Here is an 11,515-nt window from a genome sequence, read left to right as displayed (position 1 = left end):
ATGGACATTGATTGCATTGTAAATGCATAGCAGCACATATGATTAGGGCATGGCATGAATATTGAATATGGAATTGATCAGAGCTTGAGTCTCTGTAAATGTGCATGATCATAATTATGCTAGTGAATGTTGAGTAAGCATGCTGAATGCCTTATATTTGGATATTTGATATATGATATATGCCTTGGTGCATTGCTTATTTGTGAATGGTACTAATTCATTGGTCAAAAATGGCACGAGTCGTATGGAATTGACCTATGAGTCAAGAGCGGCATAAGTGTATTGAACGCAGAGCCGAAATGATTAGATTTAACCAACATGAGCATCAAATCAATCATCATGAGCATTAAATTCTTGACTGACCCCAAGTTCGATGAAAACTAAAAACGCTTGTCTAGTCTAAAGGCTAGTTACTTAGAGCCAGGTCCAAAAGGCTCAGGTGACTATAACATCACATGGCTTAGGGTGCAGAGCCCAAGTGCCTGACTCATTTGTCATTTATCTGATTAGGGTGCGGATCCGCACCAAGTGCGTGACTCATTTGTCACTTATCTGAATAGGGTGTGGAGCCCAAGTGCGAGCCTCATTTGTCACTTATCTAATTAGGGTGTGAAGCCCAAGTGTGTGACTCATTAGTCACTTATCTGATTAGGGTGCAGAGCCTAAGTGTGTGACTCATTAGTCACCCATTCAAAGATTGACACATTAGCCATCTATTTCCAGATTGACTTGATAGTCATCTATACAGGGGGCAGGGCCCATAATCATTTATTTGGACTTGTCTACATGCATGAATAGGGCTATTAATGATAGGCGTGTTATTATGATTCAGTGACATGTTATTACCTGTTCATGAGCATATTGAGTTTTCTTGCTGAGCTTCGACTCACGGGTGCTATGTGGTGCAGGTAAAGGGAAAAGAAACATGGACCATCCTTGAGTTTGAGAGCTTAGGTGACGATGTGTACATATGTGGCTGCTCGACCACCACGACCGATGGTTTAAAGAGGAATTAGGGTTAAACCCTATTTTTCCGCTTAGGTCGGCTAGTTGTAAATATTTTATTGTAATTAACCTTTAAAATATATTTTGGGATCCCAATGTATACAGTAAATGTTTTAGTAAAACATTGTATCTTTAACCAAAATTTTTAACCCTAAACTATTAATCACACTTAGTTACACGATTATGGCCAAATGACTCGGTTAGCGAGTTTAGCACTGTTTAAATGTACAACGTAACGGTCCCTGAGTAGTAGATCGTTACAATAATGGTTTAGAGTTTTGTAACAAAGAATTTGACTATTTTTGTGTTGAAAATGGAATAGCTAGACATCTTTCATGTACTAAAACGCCACAACAAAATGGCATGGCTGAGCGTATGAATAGGACTATAATGGACAAGGTTTGGTGGATGTTGAATGATTGGGGGATGCCAAAATGTTTTTGGGCTGAATCAATAGCTACATGGCATCATATGATAGCCACACTTCTAGCAGCCATGGTTTGAAGTTCAAAAATAGAAAATGCAAATGTGGAAGAAGATGTGTTTTGAAAATCAGCGAAACAATGACAAATCCAAACAGACTTTTCTATCGATGTCTGAATAGGGCTAAAGGTTGTGACTACTTTGGTTGGTGGAATTAAGAAAACTGGAACCGGGTAGTCATGGAGGTTGGGACCACGAAGAAACTTCAAGTCCATGGGATTCAAAGATGTTAGAACGTGTAGAGAGATTAGATGCTAAAGTAGCCATTGGAAAATTTATGTTAAATAGTTTGTATGTGTTTTGTATTTGTATGATGTTAATAGCCGTGTTTTTAATTAGGGTGGGTAACCATTTGGTACCCTGTGTTTTTGCAAAGTATCATTTTGGTACCCTATGTTTTCAATAATGCTCATATGGTACCCTGTATTTTAAAATCGTATATATTTGGCACCCTAAACTCAAATTTAATTAATAAAATTTTACCAATTTAATCAAACTGCTGTCAATTATGTAAGTTCCGAATTTAAATTTAATTAGTTAATTACATATAACTGATGACAGTTTGATTATATTGACAAAAATTTATCTATCAAATCTGAGTCTAGGGTATCAAATATGTATAATTTTAAAATACAGGTTACCATATGAGTATTATTGAAAACAGAGAGTACCAAAATGATACTTTGCAAAAACATAGGGTACCAAATTAGTAAATTCCCTTCTAATTATGAACTTGTAATTTTCTGGTTTTGCATTATTCAAAAGTAATATCAATTTCAGGTTTTGGAAGATGAAATTTTATGGTTTGTATTAGAGGGACATGCTTTAGTACATATGTAATATCAGTTTCGTGCCTTGTTCAGGAATTTGTGTTTTGATATCAATTTATGGCTATGTTATAAGCTCTGTATATTAGACTAATCTTCCATATTTATTGATTAAGCAGTAAAACATAAATAAGTATTAAAATTCAAGCAGAAATCATTTTGGCAAAATGAGTTTCATTAGCTTCTCATTAAAAAGTCACAACTGAAAGTTTGTAATAATTAGCAAACAAGTAGTCACTGTATAAGTGATTTACAAAAGGAATCCAACAACAATTGTTTCAGGCTTTACAAAAATAATTAGCACACAAGTAGCCACTATGTAAGTGCTTTACAAAAGAAATCCAACAACAGTTGGTTTAGGTTTTACAAAAGCAGCTTGCAAAAAAGTTATAGGTAACATCCTTATAAAAAAAAACAACAAAAAACATAGGCTCTTCAATATTAGGTTCTTTCTTTAAAATCAAGTTTGCCAAGTTTGCCAAAGTTTGCCAAATCCATTGGTGGTGCATTTGTCTGGATTTCTTTAGCTGATGGCTCCAAGCTTGGAACAGAAGCCAGAAAAAATGGTAAATTGATTCAGATAAATTGACCATGATAACATATAATACATGCATAATATTTTACCTCATGTGATGTGCCTCTGTTTTTTTTTTTGGCTTGACCTCTGCCCCGACCTGCTGCCTTTCTTTTACCTCGACACGCTGCTGGGGCATTTTCAGGTTGTGATTGAGATGGGGTAGGAGCTGGTGGTTTCTTGCATGACCTTTTGTTATGGCCAAATTCATGACAGTTCTTGCACTTCTTAGTGCTAGAAACTCCCTTTCTAACTGGTTGTTTTCCAAGAACAGTGGGTAAATGTCTCTTCTCTCCTGCAACCCTTATCTATGATATTTTTTGGGTCTGCTAGGGAGTTTTTTTTATAATAGGTGGTAGTAATTCCTCATCGTCAAATTGAGGCCACATTGATTCATCTGGTATAGGATGAATAGCATACTCAAAACTCTTCCTCAACATTTCAGTGGTGACATATGGCGAGCAATAATTGGTAATGTCCGCCCTTATAGTATTTATGCAAGCAGCTGCATGAATACAAGGGATTCCTCTCACCTGCCATTGGCCACATATGCAATATCCTTCATTTAATCGAAAAATACACCTTTTTGCAGAATAATCAACTTTGAATTCTTGATTTATAACATTTGTAACAGTTGTGAAACGTGCTTTTTTTTTGGATTTCATTGACCCTCAATTTCACCTTTGGGGTTAGCTTGTGAGACCATTTGTCTGCTATCTTTTTCCTAACATACATCATTCAGGTATGCTGCATTCTTATACCCTCAAGTAATTCAATAGGAGGCTTGTATTGGTGGCCATCTATTCTACAAATTTTTTTGTAAGATGCTCTGCCTTAACATTTGTGTTAAACTTGCTCATGCACCAATGGTTGAAGTCAATATTGGTAAGCCACTCATGTGCTTCCTTGTTGAATGTCTTTATACGCTTGAAATTATCAAAGCTCGCTGTCTGTGTCGCTGCCTAAAACAATTGTTTAAGTTCTGATGCCCCAAATTTCTTCATCATGTTGTTCTCCAAATGAAAACAACAAAAACGTTGTGATACATCTGGGATGTTAGCCACGGCATCAATTAAACCCTACGAGCATCAATAAGAGGCAACGATAGATCAATAAAGCATGAAAAAATGAGTTCAATAACCTGCAGAAACTAATCTGTACAAGTTAATAAAAATATTTATGCACATCTTATGAATGACATAGTAATGAAGCTAAATAAGACAAAAAAGAAAGACCAGCCGCATAAATATATAGATTATATATACATGCTTTTTTATTTGTATTAGTGTATAAAGGAGAAAATGTATGTTAATGCTAGTGTTCACTTGAGTCCTTGTTAAAGAAAAGAAAGATTATGTTGATACATTCACGTAATAAAATATATAATATATATGAATAGTCGACCACCAACAGATATGCATGAATAAGAGGCAGCAAAAAATCAATAAAGCATGAAAAAACTGGTTTAATAACAGGTAGCAACAAATCTATACAAGTTAATAAAAATAACATATCAATAATAGGCATAAATAGATCAATAAAGCATAAAAAATTAGTTCAATAACAAGCAACAACAGTGAATCTCATGTACCTTCTGTCTGTCACTCATAACACACCATGGCTTGCCATTAGCAGTATCCCCAATTTCTTCCAGTAACATCTCCAAAAACCATTTCCAACTATTAGTATTCTCTGCTTCTACAATAGCATATGCAATGGGATAGAAATGAAGATTTGCATCAACCCCCATTGCTGCTAATAAAATGCTCTTGTATGACCCTTTCAGATGACAACCATCTAACCCAAAAAAAGGTCGAAACCTGCTTTGAAACCAGATTTCACACCTTCGTAGCAAACAAAGATTCTCTTGAATTGAAGCTTCATTACTGATTCCACACGAGTCAATGGCTCATTAGTGTCACCCTCCAAATGCTCTTCAATTGGCTCTAAGTTTGTCCGGACAAAAGCAGCACTCCCCGGATTGAATTTAAGGATCATAGCACCATAACGCCTTAAGTTGGCATATGAATAAGCATAGTCCCCTCCTGAAGCCCCTCTAGCTTTCTGTCTAGCTGCCCATAGTCGCCTGTTTGTAGCCTCAACTCCAAAATGGTCTCTCAACTCAGTTCTCATTTTGTCGACACTCATTGTAAGATATCTAGCAAAGCTATTACGAAGAGATTTTTGGCAATCCAACTCGTTGTAACTATCCTATTCTTCACAACACACCGGAAATTATATTCAAGATTGTATGTTTTTATGAGAAATTCAGTACCATCTGGTGGCTTAGAAGCATGGATTCGCCATGTGCATTGCTCTACAACGTGTAGTAATTATGCTAGAAGCATGCTTCACTTTATGAAGCTCAAAACCTTCTTGTATAGCATAATCTTTCACCACATCCCAGTTCTGCTTGTGATCTCTAAATCTTAGCCATTTTCTAAGCACTACGTTGCCATTCAGATAAATGTCATACCCCCACCCCCCTTCTGGATTTGGCAATTTACTATTTGGGTAAATTAACTCTTCTTTTTTTTATCCATTCTTTTGAAATTTCTGTGGTCTGCCTCATCACTGTCATAAAACGTCCCAAACTCTTCCTTTATGTCAGATTCAACACAATCTTCGCCTATTTCAGAACTGTCCTCCTCATCACTTGAAGTGTCATTTTTTCCTTTTTTCCATTCCATGCCACTATCATCAGTCAGGCTTGGCAATGCACCATCATTCGCAAAGGCTAATGTATTGTCTTGTGCCATTGAAGTTGCACTCCGAGTTGCATTTTTGTGTCTCCAAGTTTCGTTTGTTGAGTTGGAAAACCATGATAGTCAGCTTCAGTCGCAAAGGTACTAGGATCATTTTCTACTGTAGCAGGGGCCATTGGCTCATTCTCACTAGCGACAAGGTCCATTGGATTCTCTTCAATTGGTTCTTCATTTGCATTCACAATGCCAAGAGCTTTAACTGATTCATGGATTTCAAATGAAAATGGTGAAAGTACTGGGAAAACTCTCTTCCTAGTACCTTGTTTTATCAGACCCCTTTTGAAGACTAATCCCAACAAAGCCTAACACTCATAACAGAAAAATAAAAACATATATTCTGGTCAGAAGAAACCATTGAGGAAAAAAATACCCAAAAAAAACGAAGAACAAAGAAACCCATAATAGAGGCAAAAAAACAAAAACAAAATTCTAAGAGACGAAGGTGATGGCTCACTGTCGTTGTTGGCGATACGCACGGTGTCGCCTTCCACTGTCGTCGTCTTCTTAGGTGGTGTCTCTATTCGTCTTCTCCGTCGAAGGTGATAGACGTGCTCCTCAAGATACCTTGGCATGTAAGAGACGATAGGGAAAATGAGGGAATGAGAAAAGGCCCAATTTTACATCGATGCCTTTTCTAATAGGGAAATTTGATAAATCATGCATTAGCTTAATATTTAAAATTTGAACCAAAGTTAACCACCATATGATACAAATGCTCATCTTTCATTTAATACCAAAAATACCCTCATACATTTCCTCTCTATTCTCCCTCTTCCTCTCTACCTTTCATTTAATAGCTTAATAATTAAAATTTGAACCAAAGTTAACCACCATTTAGAATGTTGTTTAGATGTTGGATCTGTAGTTTGTTGGTATTTTTTGCTGTTTTTTTTAGTGAAAATCGTGTTCTGTGAAAACCTGCGTTTTTTTTTGTTCCTTGAGTTTTTTTCGAAATGCCCGATAGTGTCCGATAGAGGCCCGATTCGGGCACGATAGTTATTGAGTTTCAAGGTTAGGGATAAAGGTCCGATGACAACCCGATGGTTGCCCGATAGTCAAGGTTAGGGATGGTGGTACGACGGTATTACGATAGTGGGTACGATAGTGTGCAATACTGTAGTTATTTCCATAATGGGTACAATGATGGTACGATATTAGCACGATAGGTGTACGATAGAATTTGTTAAGTAGTTACTATAACATCGTAATTTTAGAATTTGTAGTGGGACGATATAGGTACGATGGTAGTACGATAATAGTTAGTTTCAAATTGTTAACTTACTTTGTCAATGGTACGATGATGGTACGACAGTGGGACGCTAGTGGGTACGATGGTGTATAATACTGTAGTTTTTGCCATAAATGTACGATGATGGTACGACATTAGCACGATAGGGCAACTATCGGGTAACCAAAACTATCGAGCAACCATCGGGTTTCCATCGGACCTTCATCCCTAACCTTGAAACTCAACAACTATCGTGCCCGAATCGGGCCTCTATCGGACACTATCGGGCATTTCGAAAAAAACTCAAGGAACCCAAAAAAAACGCAGATTTTCACAGAACACGATTTTCACCCAAAAAACTACAAAAAAATACCAACAAACTACAAATCCAACATCTAAACAGCATTCTAAATAGTGGTTAACTTTGGTTCAAATTTTAATTATTAAGCTATTAAATGAAAGGTAGAGAGAAAGATGGAGAATAGAGAGGAAAGGTATGGGGGTATTTTTGGTATTAAATGAAAGATGAGCATTTGTTTCATATGGTAGTTAACTTTGGTTCAAATTTTAAATATTAAGCTAATGTAAGCATGATTTATCAAATTTCCCTTCTAATATTCTTTATGTTTTAAAATATATTAATTGTTATCTTTTTTTCTTTTTAATATTTAATTAAGAAAAAAATTAACACCATTTAAAAAATAACAAAACGATAAAATAATCAAAATTTTAGGGGTAGACTTAGAATAATAAAAATTTAATGACACTTAGGGTACTGAAGTATGAACATTTTGCAAATATGGGGTATCTATGGATAATTATCCAAAATAGAAGATATCAAGTTTGTATTTTAATAAAACACAAAGTACCGTAATTTTTTTTTTTTTAAAAAAATGTATGAATGAATACTCTTGTTACCAAGGTGGTCATGAGGCAAAAAAAAAAGTATGCTAAATGGCTTTATAACAAGATTTATTTAAGTGTATATATATATATAAATAGATTTAATCCCAACTCAAGACCGAAGATATCTCATTCCATTCTAACATATCAGAAATTAAAACATATTCATTAAACGGGCACCAAAAACCTGTTAAGAACAAAGGAGGAAGTAGTTCAATTCGGAGCATCGGTGGTGTGTCAGCCAAAGAGACTCCACAATCAAGTTGTAAAATATTACGTATGTAATAGTGGATAAGTGAGTAGAATGGTAATCAGGGTGACGACAGAGCTTGACAACCCGGTCTCAGTTTGACTCGTTCGTGGTTAGGATGACAATGAAGCTTGATAATTCGGTCAGGTCAGTCTGACTGGTTCGTGGTCAGGGTGATGGCGGAGCTTGATCGGATTAGCTCGAGAGAATATTGCTCGTCAAAGAGAGTATTCAGAGTAATGGTTATCAGATGATTCATTATTAGCCCCTTAGGGTCTTCCTTATAGTCGTTTTCCTTATCGTTGTTCCTCCTGCCTTCCTGATCCTTCTGACTCACTTCCAAGTGGTTACTTTCCAAAATTCATGGGAAGGGTTGCATATATCTCGACCAATTCAAGGTCCTCGGCTGACTGAGTGTATCTAAATTCAGGTCCGGGTTTGCAGGTTGAGCCACTGCCTTAGGAGGGGCATGTCGCGACCCGTGTGTGTGTGAGGCCTCGGGAAGCCTCTGTTCTTGAGGAGCGCCGCGACGCTGGGCTAAGCATGTTGCGGCCCGTGTCTCTTCCCAAGGAGGCATTTTTCCTCTGTTTTGAGGCATGACGCGACCCTTAAGGGGTTGGGTCGCGGCCTTGGTTCAAGGTGTTGGCTGTTTTGTGGGTTTTTTTGGCTTGGGAACCCAATTGTTAAGGCTCGGGATGGATTTTATCACCCGGATTGATAGAATCCAAGGTTTTGGAAACTAGAATTGTAACCTGAAGTTATTTATTGGATTAGAACTTGATGGATGAATGTTATTGATACGTTGTGACTAGGTTTTCAATGAGGCTCGAACTAGGGGACTGTGCTCGGGACATCGGTGCTTGGACAGCTCGGGACGTAGGTAAGAAAAATATTGTACCCGTAGAGCAGGGCGAGGCCCTATAGTTTCGGTTGCAGGGCACAACCCTATATGATTGTATGTTGGTTTTTGTTGATTAAATCAGAGATTATGCGCAGCGGAACAACAATCAAATTGTCAGATTAATCCCATAAGATTTCTAGATCTACTTCTTCACACTCATATATATATATTGAATCAATGACAAGAATAGAAAAATTACCTTAGGTCCTTCCTTGCTACTATCTTTTCGTATGGCTGAATCCTTGAGATCTCACACCAAGATCTTCCAAAATGTTCTCAGGCACACAAAAAACGAGTGTGGGCTCGCTATACAAATAATAAGCAATAACTATTTATCAGATGTTCTCAACACATGAGATCTGATAAAGTTTGGGCCTAGGTTTTGTGAAGAACAATGACCTTTGTTTTTGTCACTGTTCTCTTTTCTCTGAGAGAATCCTAGATATTTTTCTATCCCTGAAAAAATTACGTTATGTGAAAACTGATATCCCATATTTAATAATATCCAATATATTAAAATATTTGTTATCTTAAACAAATTCAAAATAACTGATCAGTTATCAGATTTTTGTTTAAATAATAATATTTTAATCATATTAAAATATCTCATTATTTATTTAATATTTAAATAACTAAAATTGTGGAATCAAGAGACTCAGTCCATCTCTTATGCGTGTAGCACAGTGCATGTGCACTGTGCCACACGTGTACCACATGCATGTGCAGGCATGTGATTTTTCCCAATTTTTATTATTATTTAAATACCAAAAATAAATTAATTTTAAATTAATTATATTTTTGATAAATCAAATAATTAATTAATTACACATAATTAAACAATAATTATGTTTGATACATAGAAAAATATTTTACTTATCACATAAGTCCTTTTTGCCCATTTTGTATTTGCCTTTGACAGTGATTATTTGAGCCATTTCGGGGACCATGGACCTATAACATTAGGCTCCAATAAATTGAAACTAAATAATTAAACTCTTTAATTATAATAGTTAATTTATTAATTCTGATATTACTCCACTATAAATTCAGAATTGCACTCTTTATGTTATAGATATACTTTTACAGAAATCTTTTTCTTAAGTCGTCCATTGATATAACCATCTTACAATAGTTCAACCCTCTAATTAATTAGTTCATAAATTAGAATGGGAGAATTACCATTTAACCTTTCTAATTTACTTCTTATTCCTTAAGTACCATTAATTCACTAGTGAATAATTAATCTATAATCTAATTATAGATTTGAGCTCAAAATCATTCAGTTCCAGAATTAACCCTTAAGGGAACTAATATACGATCCGTTAGGAAATATTAGATTCCGTATTGTTGATACATGTTCCCAGCCATCCATGATATTAAATCTCCAAAACAAAAGTCATTAGCCTCATTCTTTGAAGAGACCTTAACGAATGAATCAAAAGATTTAATAAACATGAACAGGAGTTCATGAACACTCAGGATTTAGGTTGATCTATAAATGATCATCAGTTATGATATGAATTACAAGTTTTTATTGTTAAATGGTTTTTGGATAAAGACTTTAATTCATATCGGTCCATGTCATATATAATCATATTATATAAAGCACATTTACCAAGATGTCTTACCACATCAATAATCCGAATCTAGATTATTTGTATCATTATGATACTCAGTAAACTGTACTTACAACTCCAATTAAAGAATTCCATAACTTTAATTTGTTGTTGTTGACTATTTTTATTCATTCATGTGATCTTAATTCTCTCGTACTAATACAAGATCACATCCTCAATAATGAATATGGAAATTTTCTGATATTTACAAAATTATTCAAACAATAATTTAACAATCTAAATATGACAATAATAATAAACCATTGTGTTTATTTATTCATAGAAAAAAACAAATGTCTTTACATGCTTTTAGGACACACTCCTAATATTGTATTGCAGGGCGTAGCCCCATTGAATATGTTCATACGTGTTTAAGTATTTGTTTAATTATGCTATGTGTGCATATATGTGAATGAACGGCAAGATCCGGGAACGGCGAAGGCCGAGAACGGTAAGGGTCAGGAACGGTGAAGGCCGAGTACGACAAGGGGCTGGGAGCAGCGTTAAGCACGCAGAGTGCGAGTTGCCAGGGTGAGACCCCTATAGGATACCTGAGATATCCTCACGGTGTGGACTGCGAACCCAGGGTCTGGTAAAGCGCCTGGGATGACATGGCCATATGTGTTTAGCCCATTGGAAGTTTATTTGTAAGCTGAATGATAGATATGCATATGTTATTTTCTTGTGTGGAGTTTTCTTGATGGGCTTCAGCTCACGGGTGCTCTGTGGTGCAGGTAAGGGCAAGGAGAAAGTCGACCAACCATGAGTATGGAGAGCATGAAGCGACGCGTACATGTTTGGCCTACCTGGCTGCCACGGCCAGAGGTATTTTTGGGAGATGTTTGTACTAAACCTGATTTTGTCGTTTAGTCGACTTTAATTATATTTTTGAGTTGTAAATATTTCTAAATAGTATTTTGGGATCCCAATTGTATATCGCTTTATAATTTTGAATGAATGATG

The 11,515-nt window shown here is 35.9% G+C and overlaps 1 long non-coding RNA gene across 1 annotated transcript; it reads right to left on the bottom strand.

Annotated features, from left to right (window-relative positions):
• Positions 1–2,516: 2,516 nt before the first annotated feature.
• LOC133801283 (uncharacterized) lies at positions 2,517–6,254 on the bottom strand. The gene is made up of 3 exons (XR_009876811.1): positions 6,109–6,254; positions 4,481–5,956; positions 2,517–3,968 (listed from the first exon to the last, which is right to left on the bottom strand). It is a non-coding gene; the product is annotated as an uncharacterized LOC133801283 (long non-coding RNA).
• Positions 6,255–11,515: the final 5,261 nt, after the last annotated feature.

This window comes from Humulus lupulus, chromosome 9 (genome assembly GCF_963169125.1).
Source record: "Humulus lupulus chromosome 9, drHumLupu1.1, whole genome shotgun sequence".
Taxonomy (NCBI): Eukaryota; Viridiplantae; Streptophyta; class Magnoliopsida; order Rosales; family Cannabaceae; genus Humulus; species Humulus lupulus.
The sequence above is the reverse complement of the archived record's forward strand: the minus strand, read 5'-3'. Positions and strand labels throughout refer to the sequence as shown.